The following is a 16,325-nucleotide window of genomic DNA, read 5'->3' as shown; positions in this document are numbered from 1 at the left end:
CGAATACAAGCCTCAATACCATCCACAATGCCATCCCCAATACCATCCACAATGCCAGCCCCAATACCAGCCCAAATACCATCCATAATACCAGCCCCAATACCATCCACAATACCATCCTCATTACCAGCCCCAATACCATCCACAATACCATCCTTGTAGTGGCTTCCTTTCCTCTTTACCATAGCCACTGCCCAAGCCTGAAGCGGGGTTGTTTGGTACGCATACAGTCCACACTCAAGGTTTCCAAAAAGCCAAACATTCAATGTGATCCAGGGATATGGTGCAACAAAAATGTTTATTCTTCTTATATCTAACAGGAAAATGAATATCCAATCAACTTAAAACATAGGTTACTTGATATGGAAAATACACAATATGACCTGTCTGTATGTCTGTATGTCTGTATGGTCAAAAAACTATACCGCTCCCGCGTCTAGCAAGGACTCCTCCCCCCAAAGGCCCAACTTCCTGCTTTTATCCTAACACACTTACTGCAGTACAATGAATGGGCAAGAGGGGGGGACAAAACTAAGTTACACTAACAACAAATGAATACATCTCAAACAGGTAAATATAAATCATAAAGGTACGTACCTAATATTTCATCATATACATTCATATTTACACAAATATACATGGAGCTCTGAATGTTCTGTCTTTTATACAAATATGTCCAAATAGGCTCTAACATACCGGCCCCTAATTGTTGACTGCACTGAATGGACAACAATTACTTAATATTCAAACGTAGAGCCAATACACAAAACATTCTATACCAGAGCACTATTACAGTTCATAGCTATATACAAATATACAAGGTGCCATATAGGAAAATAGTCCGTAGATCTCAGTCTGAGTTGAAGTGTTCAGGTGTTCAACTTCCAAAAATGTCAAGAGTATGACGTCCAAAAAATGTATGACTACGACATCAAAGAATGTAAGAGTACAACATCAACGAATCAGAGGTGCACGTGATTCAAAGATGGAGCACTGTGTATGTGTGTGTGTGTGTGTGTGTGTGTGTGTGTGTGTGTGTGTGTGTGTGTGTGTGTGTGTGTGTGTGTGTGTGTGTGTGTCTCACTACGCTGCCTCCAGGAGCAGACAGAGTTTATTGATAGGTCTCTGTAAGATATTGGTCTTGGTCTTAACCAAGACGCTCCGGACAAGACCTTTGGCCCCTGGCAAAGCCTCCACCACACGCCCCATTAGCCAAGAGTTCCTAGGGGCGGTGTCGTCGACGATGACCACAAGGTCACCAGGACTGAAGTTTCTCTTAGTTTTGTTCCACTTGTTCCGTTCCTGCATAAGTGGAAGATACTCCCTGATCCATCTCTTCCAGAAGAGGTCAGTAATATATTGTACTTGCTTCCATCTCCTTCGTGAGTATAGGTCGCTTCTCTGGAATAGTCCTGGTGGCAGGACTGGCTTTGCTTTCAGATGAAGCAGATGGTTCGGAGTCAGGGGTTCTAGATCATTAGGGTCATTTGTTACAGTTGTGATTGGTCTGTCGTTCATGATTGCCTCAACTTCACACAAGGCTGTCTGCAAAGCCTCATCATCCAGTACTTGCTCTTTAAGGACTGAATAGAGGATCTTTTTACTAGTCTGATCAACCTCTCCCATACCCCGCCATGGTGGGCTCCAGAGGGAGGATTGAATGACCATGTCACTCCTTCCTTCAGTAATTCATTTTGAATCTTGTTGTGATCCAGCTCTTTCAGAGCTTCTCCGAGCTCTCTGTGTGTTCCAACAAAGTTGGTGCCATTGTCTGTTCTGATACTTGTGACTGGGCCCCTTCGACAGATGAACCTGCGCAGGGCATTGATGCAGGAATCAGTATCCAGATAACTAGCAACTTCTAGATGGACAGCTCGACTCACAAGGCAAGTAAAGATCACACCATACCGCTTCACATGAACGCGGCCTCGCTTCACCTCTATGGGGCCGAAGTAATCTATGCCCACATGGGTGAAAGGCGGCAAATCAGGTGACACCCGATCTTGTGGAAGGTCGGCCATCTTCTGTTCTCCAGCTCTAGCTTGCATCCGCCTGCAGAAGACACAGCTCTTAAGGATCTTCCTTGCTAAGGAGTTGGCACAGGGTATCCAATATCGCTGGCGAAGTCTAGAAAGCATGTGCCCTCTCCCAGAGTGGCCAACCTGCTCATGGATGTGGAGTAAGAACAGTCTGGAGATGTAGGAGTCTTTGGGTAGGATCATAGGATTCTTTAGTTCCGTAGGCATAGCAGCTTTGCTTAACCTTCCTCCCACTCTCAGAATGCCATTGTCAACAATTGGATCAAGCTTACAGATTGAGCCATTTCTCTTGGCACATTGTTTTCCTTTCACAACTAGTGCAATTTCTTGTTTATAGTGCTGTAGTTGCTCAAATCGAATGATGGCCTTTTCTGCTTCATCTAGGTCATCCACAGACAGACTTTCTTTTCCAAATGTCAGTTTGAACTTGTCAATTTGTTCCTTCAGTGAGTTTGTCAGACTCTGATCTGAACCTGGATCAGTTTGTGTGAGAACTTTCCTTTTCTGGCTTAACTGTATAAGAAGTCTCTTCAGTTTCAGCATCCAGGCAACTGCTTTCTTCAAGCTGTTCCATGTTGAATAGTACTCGATCAGTTTGCTGGTCGGACTCTTTTCTTCCACACATGTACTGTTTACGATGACGTCTTTTCTCACCTCTGGATCATCTGAAGGGATGGAGCCAAGCTCCTCGGGGACTTCTGGCCATTGTGTTTCTGTTTTCTCCAGGAATTCTGGTCCTTTGCGCCATCTCTTTGAGTTCAGGAAAATTTCAACATGTAATCCTCTTGAAGCATCATCGGCTGGGTTGTGTTTGGAGTTCAAATACCTCCACTGTTTTGCTTTCGATAGGTCACGGATCATAGCAACCCTATTAGCCACAAAGGTATGGAATCTCTTGGTATCGTTGCGGATGTATTTTAGCACAGACTGGCTGTCTGTCCAGAAAGTTGACTCCTCAAGTTCAATCTGGAGCTCCAACCTTAACATCCTGTCCACTCTCACTGCCAATGTTGCTGCAGCAAGTTCCAGCCTGGGGATCGTCATCTGCTTGAGTGGAGTGACCCTTGATTTCCCCAGTATGAATGCAATGTGGACCTTTTCCATACCGTTTGTGAACCTAAGGTAGCTTGCCGTGCCATAACCTTGCTCACTTGCGTCACCGAAGTGATGCAGCTGTGCGGTCTTGACTTGACCAAAGTTCTCAGGCATCATACACCTGTCTATCTGGAATCTAGAAAGCTGGTCTAGCTCTGAGAGCCATCTCTTCCATGAAATAGAGTGTTCTTCGGGGATGACTTCGTCCCATCCACACTTTAGCTTGCAGAGCACTTGAAGAATTTGCTTTGCCTTTAATACGAATGGTGCGAGGAAACCTAATGGATCATAAACAGAGCTGACAGTAGAGAGAATACCTCTTCTTGTAAGGGGTCTGTTCTTGACAATGACTCGGAAGGTAAACACATCTCTTTCAATGTTCCATCGGATTCCAAGTGCCCTTTCAACAGGCAGCTTTTCTCTGTCCAGGTCCAGTTCTTTTATCTGCTTGGCTTTGTGTTCATCAGGGATAGAAGTCAGCACAGCACGGCTGTTGCCGACCCACTTGGTCAATTTGAACCCACCCTGAGAGCACACATCCCTGAGGTTTTTTTGTGAGAGCTATGGCTTGTTCTTCTGTGGCCACTGACTTGAGGCAGTCATCAACGTAGAAGTTGGACTTCACTGTTTGAATCACCTCTTCATCGTACCTCTCACAGTTGTCTTCTGCAGTCTTTCGTAGTGCAAAATTTGCACAACTTGGAGAGGATATAGCACCGAAAAGATGTACTGTCATTCTGTACTCCTCCAATCTTTTGTTAGTGTCACCACCGGCCACCATAGGAATCGCAGGAAGTCCAAGTCATCTTCGTGGACACGTACTTGATGGAACATTCCTTCGATGTCTGCCATCATGGCAATGTGCTCTTGCCGAAATCTTAGCAAGACTCCTATAAGCGTGTTTGCCAGGTCAGGGCCTTGAAGGAGTTCACTGTTAAGAGATGTACCTTTATAGGATGATGAACAGTCAAACACCACTCGTATTGTTCCTTTGCGCTTATGGTGAACGCCATGGTGTGGTATGTACCATACCTTGCCTTTCTCTCTGAGAAGCCGTTCTTGTGGTACCTTCTCGGCATAACCTTTTGTTATCATCTCTTCCATGAAGCCTTTGTACTCTGCAGCGTAACCTTCATCCTTCTTAAACTTCCTTATGATATTTAGAGCCCGCTGCTTTGCCATGTCACGATTGTTCGGCAGGACTACCTGTTTGTTGCGAAAGGGCAACGGTAAGTAATAGTGATGGTCTTTGAGGGTTATGGAGCTTGATACTATCTCCATAAACTTACGATCCTCAGCTGACATCTCACTCTTCTCTTCATACTCTCTCTCAGGGAAGTCATGGTTGTATTGATTTACAAGAAGAACCCCCAGGTCGGCCATTGAGATACGATTGGCCATCACCGTAGGACATCCAGATTCTTCTGCCATGGTACAATTGTTAAGAGGACCGTTCATCACCCATCCAAAGATGGTTTTCACTGCATACGGTCCGTTGCCTTGGCTATTTATGATTTGCCAGGGTTCCATTGCCTTTGGAGCATTTACGCCAATGAGGAGTTCGACGTCGGCATCAATTTCCTTCAACTGAACCCCTTTCAGGTATGGCCACCTTTTGAGATCTTTCTGAGTGGGAATGTTCTCTCTTGTCACTGGGATCTTATTTTGGGTGTAGACCTTTGGTAATGCAAGAAATGTGTTGCCTTCCACGTTGCCAATCTCTAATCCAGATATCTCAAAGCTCTTGGTAGGACTCTCCTGCCCCATTGTGCGTAGCAGAATTTCAGTCTCACTGCATTTAGCATTCAGCTGCCTCATGAGTCTCTCCGTACAAAATGTTGCCGAGCTACCAGAATCGAGAAACGCATAGGTTAACACAGACTTGCTTCCATTTGCCACCTTTACTTGAACTGGCACAATTGCAAGTGCACAATCTGTACCGGCCCCGGTATCGTCACCAGCTTCCAGTGAGACAATAGCACTGCTGACAGTCTCCTCCCGCTTTACTGCTACACCACTCATATCTGCCTTTTGAGATCTAAATCTCTCTCTTCCTTCAATGTGCAGGATAGTGGGGTGCTTTCTTTGACAGCTCTGACAGGTCATCCTTCTTTTACATTCTTTGCTTAAGTGTCCTCTCATCAAACAGCCAAAACAAAGGCCTTTTGATCTCAGAAACTCAACCTTGGATTCGTGTGGCTGTGCCTTCACCTGTTGGCAGTCGACCAATAAATGCTCTCCAGCACAAAATACGCATGAGGTACTGGGAGCGTCAGAAGGATAGGTGCCTGGTCTCCTTACTTTTAATGTTTGTTCTTTTAGAGGTTTTTCAGAGTCACAATCTGCCACTACAGCTACTGCAGTGGCAAAGCTGCTTCCCCTACTCTTGGACTTGAACTGCTGTTTAAAGTCAGCTTCTGTTCTGGTTTTTAAAAACTTTTTTGTTGAACAGGGGATCTTGAATATCTCCATACAACGGATCCTGCAGTATTTTGGCCTGTTTTTCCATGAACGTCACAAGGTCACTGAACTGGGCCCTCAGGTGTCTTCTCTCTAAAATATCACATGCCGTAGACCTCCATTTTTCCCTTAGTTTGTAGGGAAGTTTTGACATGATCAACTTTATGTTGGAGGGAAGATTAAGCTCTTCCATGTTCTGTAGGTCTTGCATAGCATTACAGCAACCTCTAAGATAGAGTGCATAGCCACCCAGTCCCTTTCCATCATCCGGTTTGATGTTTGTCCAGTTCCAAGCTTTTTCCATGTAAGCAGTGGTGACTTTGATTTCATTGCCAAAGTGTTCCTTTAACAACCTCTTAGCCTCTGCATAGCCTCTTCTGGCTTCCATATGCAGACAACTACGTACCAGATCCTTGGGCTGACCAGTGGTGTACTGTTCCAGGTAATAGAGCCTATCCTGGTGACTGCTCGTCTTATCTTCTATACCATGTTCAAATGCACGCATGAATGGCCTAAAGTTTAGAGGATCACCGTCAAACATAGGTATCTCCCTAACAGGGAGTGTGGCCTGTTTGTGCTGTAGTACAAGGAGGTCAGCAATTTCATTCTGCCTTTGCATGACAGTAGAGAGGTTATCATGGCTGGCATTATCGCTGATACCTGCAGTGTTGATTCTGTGTTGATTGCTAGACCTTGCTGTTGGCTGCTGAAGGGTGTGGTTCATGACTGTATTCTGAATAGGTTTTGATGGCTTTGTTGTCGGTTGTTGTAAAACCCTTTGTAGTGGGGTATTTGGAACTGCACCTAATGCAGCAAACTCAACAGGTGATGTTTCAGGTTCCACATAGACCTCAGGTACCTGGTTCTCAAAATAAGAGTTCATTCCATCTTCTTGGCTTAGTAAATGGGCTGCCACAGCATGGGATTGAGAAGTTGACTCAACACTCTCCAGGACCTTCAGTTTGGCATTATATGCTGCTATGTCCGTTTCCAGTGCCATTTTCTCCATCCTAACATTCAGTTGAGCTCTCTCCAGTTCCAGTGCATGCTTGTCCTGTAATGATGCTTGGCGAGCTAGTAGAGCTGCTCGTTCTGCCTCAGCTTTTAGGCGTGCAGACGACACTGAGGAAGCCGTCTTAGAATACTTTGTTTTACTTGATGTTTTTGACACATTGGAAATGCTGTCGTGTGGTTCAATGAGCGTTTGTGGCTCAACTTCAGCTTTTTTCCATATTTCCACCTCTTTCAGGAAATGTTCATAAGTTCTCATTCTTGGTTGATAATAGTTCATGCTCTCCTGTTCTTGTTCCTCCTCTGTGACCAGCTCTAGCACAGATTCATCAGCATTCTTAAAGTCATTGAGAACAGCATCAAATGCTTCAAGACTCTCATTCACAGTTTCAATGTTTCCTCCATCAACAAGAAGGACTTTTATTTCATTCATTTTGCGTGTACACGCTCCAAGTTTGCCTCTCCGGGCTGCATATAGTGAATTTAAATGATCCTCTGCCCTCTCTAGTGGAGTCTTATTTGGGATTTCATCCTCCATCATTCACTTTTAGTTCACTCAATTTACAATGACACAGTTGTTGGTTTGATTGTTAAACGTAATGCCCCTTTAGACCTCCTTTAATGCTTTAAAACACAGTCATCCATTTCAGCATATTGACCCATTTTGAATTGAACATGTGCAAGTTCGGCATTTTAGTTGCGTTTTAAACATTTCATCCCTTTATACGTTTTGTCCCTTTAATGAAGTTTGAACACGCAGTATCATTCGTTGCGTGGATGCATTGCATTTCCACGTTAGGCCAAATATTAGACATATGATTAGGTTACATTGTGCATAGGATCTCAGTGTTTCCCAAACTTAAACATCTTAATTGTTTTCACAGCGCTGTGTTTTGAATTCCATTCCCAAGTTTATCAAACATTCCAATTATAAGCACATTTGCGCTTCCATAATATGCATGATCAAACGATCGCATTGAACAGGGCAGCTCATTCATTCGCAGTGGTTACTCACGGCTGGCGAATTCTAGGAGTTCAAGTCCTTCCAAGCGAGCTGTCCTTATGGTACGAATGCAATTACAAATAGAATAATATCCAGTGTGTGTCCAAAACCGGAGATTTCCTTCCGATAGGATTGCTTCACGGAGTTTTTTGACTTGATTGTAGTGGCTTCCTTTCCTCTTTACCATAGCCACTGCCCAAGCCTGAAGCGGGGTTGTTTGGTACGCATTCAGTCCACACTCAAGGTTTCCAAAAAGCCAAACATTCAATGTGATCCAGGGATATGGTGCAACAAAAATGTTTATTCTTCTTATATCTAACAGGAAAATGAATATCCAATCAACTTAAAACATAGGTTACTTGATATGGAAAATACACAATATGACCTGTCTGTATGTCTGTATGGTCAAAAAACTATACCGCTCCCGCGTCTAGCAAGGACTCCTCCCCCCAAAGGCCCAACTTCCTGCTTTTATCCTAACACACTTACTGCAGTACAATGAATGGGCAAGAGGGGGGGGACAAAACTAAGTTACACTAACAACAAATGAATACATCTCAAACAGGTAAATATAAATCATAAAGGTACGTACCTAATATTTCATCATATACATTCATATTTACACAAATATACATGGAGCTCTGAATGTTCTGTCTTTTATACAAATATGTCCAAATAGGCTCTAACAATCCTCATTACCAGCCCCAATACCATCCACAATACCATCCACAATACCAGCCCCAATACCATCCACAATACCATCCACAATATAATCCACAACACAAGTCCCAATACCAGCCCCAATACCAGCCACAATACCATCCACAATACCATCCACAATACCATCCACAATACCATCCACAATAGCATCCACAATACCAGCCCCAATACCAGTCCCAATACCATCCACAATACCATCCACAATACAAGCCCCAATACCCTCCACAATACCAGTCCCAATACCAGTCCCAATACCATCCACAATACAAGCCCCAATACAAGCCCCAATACCAGTCCCAATACCAGTCCCAAACCAGTCGCAATACCATCCACATTACCAGCCCCAATACCATCCACAATACTATACACAATACCAGCCCCAATACCATCCACAATACCATCCACAATACCATCCACAATACCTTCCACAATACAAGCCCCAATACCAGTCCCAATACCAGTCCCAAACCAGTCCCAATACCATCCACATTACCAGCCCCAATACCATCCACAATACTATACACAACACCAGCCCCAATACCATCCACAATACCATCCACAATACAAGCCCCAATACCAGCCCCACTACCAGCCCCAATACCAGCCCCAATTCCATCCACAATACCAGCCCCAATACCATCCACAATACCATCCCCAATACCATCCACAATACCATCCACAATACCAGCCCCAATACCATCCCCAATACCATCCACAATACCAGCCCCAATACCATCCACAATACCATCCACAATACCAGCCCCAATACCATCCACAATACCATCCACAACACCATCCACAATACCAGCCCCAATACCAGCCCCAATACCAGCCCCTATACCAGCCCCAATACCATCCACAATACCATCCACAATACCATCCACAATACCTTCCACAATACAAGCCCCAATACCAGTCCCAATACCAGTCCCAAACCAGTCCCAATACCATCCACATTACCAGCCCCAATACCATCCACAATACTATACACAATACCAGCCCCAATACCATCCACAATACCATCCACAATACCATCCACAATACCATCCACAATACAAGCCCCAATACCAGCCCCAATACCAGCCCCAATACCAGCCCCAATACCAGCCCCAATACCATCCACAATACCATCCCCAATACCATCCACAATACCATCCACAATACCATCCACAATACCATCCACAATACCATCGACAATACCATCCACAATACAAGCCCCAATACCAGCCCCAATACCAGCCCCAATACCAGCCCCAATTCCATCCACAATTCCATCAAAAATACCAGCCCCAATACCATCCACAATACCATCCACAATACCAGCCACAATACCATCCCCAATACCATCCCCAATACCATCCCCAATACCATCCACAATACCATCCACAATACCATCCACAATACCAGCCCCAATACCATCCACAATACCATCCACAACACCATCCACAATACCAGCCCCAATACCAGCCCCAATACCATCCACAATACCATCCACAATACCATCCACAATACCATCCACAATACCAGTCCCAATACCAGTCCCAATACCATCCACAATACCATCCACAATACAAGCCCCAATACCCTCCACAATACCATCCACAATACCAGTCCCAATACCAGTCCCAATACCAGTCCCAATACAAGCCCCAATACAAGCCCCAATACCAGTCCCAATACCATCCACATTACCGTCCACAATATAATCCACAACACAAGTCCCAATACCAGCCCCAATACCAGCCACAATACCATCCACAATACCATCCACAATACCATCCACAATACCATCCCCAATACCATCCCCAATACCATCCCCAATACCAGTCCCAATACCAGTCCCAATACCATCCACAATACCATCCACAATACAAGCCCTAATACCCTCCACAATACCATCCACAATACCATCCACAATACCAGTCCCAATACCAGTCCCAATAACATCCACAATACAAGCCCCAATACCAGTCCCAATACCAGTCCCAATACCAGTCCCAAACCAGTCCCAATACCATCCACATTACCAGCCTCAATACCATCCACAATACTACACACAATACCAGCCCCAATACCATCCACAATACCATCCACAATACCATCCACAATACAAGCCCCAATACCAGCCCCAATACCAGCCCCAATTCCATCCACAATACCATCCACAATACCAGCCCCAATACCATCCACAATACCATCCCCAATACCATCCACAATACCATCCACAATACCAGCCCCAATACCATCCCCAATACCATCCACAATACCAGCCCCAATACCATCCACAATACCATCCACAATACCAGCCCCAATACCATCCACAATACCATCCACAATACCAGCCCCTATACCAGCCCCTATACCAGCCCCTATACCAGCCCCAATACCATCCACAATACCATCCACAATACGAGTCCCAATACCATCCACAATACCAGCCCCAATACCATCCACAATACGAGTCCCAATACCATCCCCAATACCATCCACAATACCATCCCCAATACCATCCCCAATACCATCCCCAATACCATCCCCAATACCATCCACAATACCTGCCACAATACCATCCCCAATACCATCCCCAATACCATCCCCAATACCATCCACAATACCTGCCACAATACGAGTCCCAATACCATCCCCAATACCAGCCCCAATACCATCCACAATACCATCCACAATACCATCCCCAATACCATCCACAATACCTGCCCCAATACCATCCACAATACCTGCCCCAATACCATCCACAATACCAGCCACAATACGAGTCCCATTACCATCCATAATACCAGCCCCAATACCATCCACAATACCATCCACAGTATGAGTCCCAATATCATCCACAATACCAGCCCCAATACCAGCCCCAATACCATCTACAATACCAGCCCCAATACCAGCTCCAATACCAGCCCCAGTACAATCCACAATACCAGCCCCAATACCAGCCCCAATACCAGCCCCAATACCATCCCCAATACCATCCCCAATACCAGCCCCAATACCAGCCCCAATACCAGCCCCAATACCAGCCCCAATTCCAGCCCCAATTCCAGCCCCAATTCCAGCCCCAATTCCAGTCCCAATACCATCCACAATACCATCCACAATACCATTCCCAATACCAGCCCCAATACCAGCCCCATCACCATCCACAATACCAGCCCCAATGCCATCCACAATACCATCCACAATACCAGTCCAAATACCATCTACAATACCATCCACAATACCAGTCCCAATACCATCCACAATACCAGCCCCAATACCATTCACAATTCCAGTCCCAATACCATCCACAATACCAGCCCCAATACCATCCACAATACCAGTCCCAAATACCATCCACAATACCATCCACAATACCAGCCCCAATACAAGCCCCTATACCAGCCCCAATACCATCCACAATACCATCCACAATACGAGTCCCAATACTATCCACAATACCAGCCCCAATACCATCCACAATACCAGTCCCAATACCATCCACAATACCATCCACAATACCATCCACAATACCATCCACAATACCAGCCCCTATACCATCCACAATACCAGCCCCAATACCATCCACAATACCAGCCCCAATACCATTCACAATACCAGTCCCAATACCATCCACAATACCATCCACAATACCATCCGCAATACCATCCACAACGCCAGCCGCAATGCCAGCCTCAATGCCAGCCTCAATGCCAGCCTCAATGCCATCCCCAGTCCAACATAAGACCAGCAACTGATCCTGTTTCTATAGAAACCCAATTTAAACCTTAGGGTCATCCATCCTTGACTGTAACAGAGGTTGTGTGTGTGTGGGTGTGCGTGTGTGTGTATTGATGGCCAAGAAAGTATCTTTGATTTACCTTGAAGGTTCTGTGTTTTCGGCTGAGTAAGAGAAACACTGACTCCACTTAAATCAAACTAAGTTCTTCTCCAACTCATATCGATGCATTCTGGGTAAATATTTGTCATATTGATTTTCTCCCTGATCCTCCTCTGAAGGCAACAGACGTTTAGTATTCATAGGGGTATCTGATAACAGTGCTTAGTATGGTAATAATGCTATCGCAAAGTGTGTGTGTGTTATAATGTTGTCTCTACCTGAATTTTAAAGACTGGCTCGTTCAAATTACACAGACTTATTTGTGTCAATGACATTGTCATGGAAATTCGCACTAAGGACTCTCTAAACTCAATGTAAATTAATCAATCTTTATTATCACGGCCGGAGAGGTTCACAGACTCAATCGAAGCTTGATGAAAACTCTGAAAAGGGCGTTCCCTCTCAGTCCTTATATACTGCTACACAAACAAGTCATATGAGCATGATTTACATAATTCATAATTCATTATTCATGTTGGTTCCTGCATGTGACCAACAAGGATTCTTCTCTCAAAGCTGGGACCTTGAAACTGAGATCATCCTTTCGGTTTTCAGAACAATGTTCTGGGCATACTACCAACTGGTCTGGTCTGAGGAGGTCACAGTCATCTGCACGAACCAAGATAGAGTGAGAGAAGATGCTGTTTACAATTCAATGCTATCGCTTCAGACAACATTTTCCCTCACATTCCTTCCTTTTATCACTCTGTGATAATTATTGTAACATGTTAAGGTAATCATTAGATTATAGCTTAAGCAATCAAAGGAGGTTCTATACTTCTATTAAAGTAAGCGAAATCAACACATAAAACCATACACTTTATCCTTTCAAACCCTTAGTTCTGAGTTGTACAATCTAACTAGTAAGTCATACAGTTACACACATGCTTCATTACACAATTTCATTTATGGAAATACTATCATCATAATAATGCTAAAATCTACAGGCAAGCTTATACTTCTATCAACGGGAGTGAATCTATCCAAAAATACACACATACAGTATACACAAGGTATCTGTAGACCAAGAGGTAAATAAATCTCTCAAGGTTTAATCATTGTTTCCATAGCTCTTACCACAATCGGGTTGCATTGACCTGTTCTGTACTAACTGTCCCTGGGACATCAACTAGTCAAAATATCAAACCTGTTGTTTAACAAATCTGCTAGGGCCTTCAAAAAGTTGGTGCTGACTTATCATTTCAATATTCAGTACCAAAAACATTTACTTGGATCTACTTCAATTTTGGACAGGTTTCCACATAATGGAAAAAGACGATTGTTTTAGATGACATTACCTTCTTATTTAAATCACTGTAATATTTCAACTATAGAATTGAGAAATAATAATTGGAAATTGTAAAAAACTGTCTTATTCGATTATTGGTACCTCTCTCCCAAATTTTCCCACTGTGTTGCTTACAGCCTGAGTTCAGTGAGTACCACTCACTTTCACTGGCAGCTTATCTATTGGTCCATAGGAAGCTTATCTTAACCCAAACACCAGATGACAGCCTCTAATATAATATCAGTCCCAAGGCTCAATCCCTCTGTTTGTCATGTGACCTTGTATTGAAACCTTTATTTCTTCAAATTACTAAGATGTTGCATTATTAGAGTGCTATCTGAAAGCCACTGAAATTACCATTCACATACTGTCAACACTCATTCAATTTGCGGTCTAAGGGTCTAAGGCACTGCATCACAGTGCTAGAAGCGTCATTACAGACCTGGGTTCGATCCCAGGCTGTGTCGCAACCAGCTGAAACCAGGAGACCTGTGAGGCAGCGCACAATTGGCCCAGCATCATCCGGGTTAGGGGAGGGTTTGGCTGGCCGGGATGTCCTTGCACCATTGCGCTCTAGCAACTCCTTGTGGAGGGCCAGGTGCATGCACACTGACTTCAGTTGTACAGTGTTTCCTCCAATACATTGGTGCGGCTGGCTTCCGGGTTAAGTGAACAGTGTGTCAAGAAGCAGTGCGGCTTGACAGGGTCATGTTTCGGAGGATGCATGGCTCTCGACCTTCACCTTTCCTGAGTCCGTACTGGAGTTGCAGCGATGGGACAAGACTGTAACTACCAATTGGGGAGAAAAAATGGTAAGAAACATTTGACATCAACTGATAGATCATGAGTGCCATGAATCTTTCCATTTTACTGGCTTTGTTACTTTCACTAGTCTCCATACTGGTTTCCTTCAACTAGGACCCCTCTACTCTTCCCAAAAAGAAAAATACTCTCATTCACTACTGCTAGTACACACGGATCACACTCAAACAATGTTCTGCTTTTACCCCTATTGTAAGGTTTTAAAACAAACAAAACAAACATAATAACTTTCTCCTTATTGGAAGGCATTGTTTGCATTTTAGTCTACCCTAACAATGTTACTCTTTTTATTACCAATTTCTGTTGGATATTCACTTTCTGCTTTGCACTCATTAAATGTCTATTATTTTGAGATTCATGTGTATTGCGCGGAAATTATAAAATACATTGGCCAATTCAGAAGGGGCGAGAGAAACTTTGGAAGGACCTTCCTTTTTAACCCTTTCATGCGTGAGTTCCAAATATCTCTAACGTTCGCCCCAGTGTGAATTTGTTTATGCACGTGATGTTAGAACGTTCTCTCCATTCCAGAATATGATTGTTACGTAACAGTACATTTAATCCGCGCTGCCCTCAAACCAAAGTACGCAGCCTGTTTTTATTTATTGGCTGTTTTCAATTAGTCAATTTCTAATTATTTTCTAAGAACAGTTTGAATTGAGGTGTGCTCCACCTCATTCGTTCATATAAAAGTTGACATTTTTACTTTTGTGGACCCGGACACAATTCCCCAATTGTTTGTGCAGTTCAAGTCCGCAGACATTTGCTCATCTCCCATCCTGCACACACGTATTCACATTTTCCGTCTGTTACCTTCATCGCAGTCAAAGTTGTTTTTGTTACCAATAATAACTTTGTAAATGTGTGCGTTTCTATCAAAGTAAGTACCTTATTACATTATAATAGTTCAAATCAAATCTATTTGTCACATACACATGGTTAGCAGGTGTTAATGCAAGTATACGAAATGCTTGTGCTTCTAGTTCCAACCATGCAGTAATATCTAACAAGTAATCTACCAATTCCACAACTACCTTGTACACACAAGTGTAAAGGAATGAATACGAATATGTACATAAAAATATATTAATGAGTGATGGCCGAACAGCATAGGCAAGATGTAGTAGATGGTTTGGAGTACAGTAAATACATATGAGATTAGTATTGTAGGGTATGAAAACATATAAAGCAGCATTGTTTAAGGTGGCTAGTGATACATTACATCGGGATGGCAAGATGCAGTAGATGGTATAGAGTACAGTACTGTAACGCCCTGGCCATAGAGAGGGGTTTTTTGTTCTTTATTTTGGTTAGGCCAGGGTGTTACATTGGGTGGGCGTTCTATGTTCATTTTCTATGTTGTCTGTTTCATTGATTTTGGCCGTGTGGCTTCCAATCAGGCACAGCTGTTGTTGGTTGTTGCTGATTGGGAGTCACACATAAGTGCCTGTTTTTCCGTTGGGGTTTTGTGGGTAATTGTTTCTGTTACGTACTGCACCTGACAGGACTGTTTTGGCTGTCGGTTTTCTTGTCTTTTGTATCGTGTTCTTACATTAATTAAATAACTATGATGAACACTAACTCCGCTGCATATTGATCCACTTTCTGAGACGATGACTTCTCTGTTTCGTCTGACGACGAAGACAGCCGTTACAAGTATATACATATGAGATGAGTAATGTAGGTTATGAAAACATTATATAAAGTGGCATTGTTTAAAGTGGCTAGTGATACATCTAATTACATCAAGATGCAGTAGATGGTATGGCGTACAGTATATACATATGAGATGAATAATGTAGGTTATGTAAACATTATCTAATATAAATAATATAAAGTGGCAAGTGATAAATTGATTACATCAATTTTCCCATTATTAAAGTGGCTTGAGTTGAGTCAGTACATTGGCAGCAGCTCTCAAAGCCACTCAATGTTAGTGATGACTGTTTAACAGTCTGATGGCCTTGAGCTAGAAGCTGTTTTTCAGTCTCT

At 43.5% G+C, this 16,325-nt stretch overlaps 1 long non-coding RNA gene across 1 annotated transcript; it reads right to left on the bottom strand.

Annotated features, from left to right (window-relative positions):
- Positions 1 to 12,536: 12,536 nt before the first annotated feature.
- On the bottom strand, positions 12,537 to 15,401 carry LOC123744675 (uncharacterized). The gene is made up of 2 exons (XR_006771082.1): positions 13,954 to 15,401; positions 12,537 to 12,832 (listed from the first exon to the last, which is right to left on the bottom strand). It is a non-coding gene; the product is annotated as an uncharacterized lncRNA (long non-coding RNA).
- Positions 15,402 to 16,325: the final 924 nt, after the last annotated feature.

The sequence above is a fragment of the Salmo salar genome, chromosome ssa09, assembly GCF_905237065.1.
Source record: "Salmo salar chromosome ssa09, Ssal_v3.1, whole genome shotgun sequence".
Lineage (NCBI taxonomy): Eukaryota > Metazoa > Chordata > Actinopteri > Salmoniformes > Salmonidae > Salmo > Salmo salar.
This window is presented reverse-complemented; position numbering and strand designations above follow the sequence as displayed.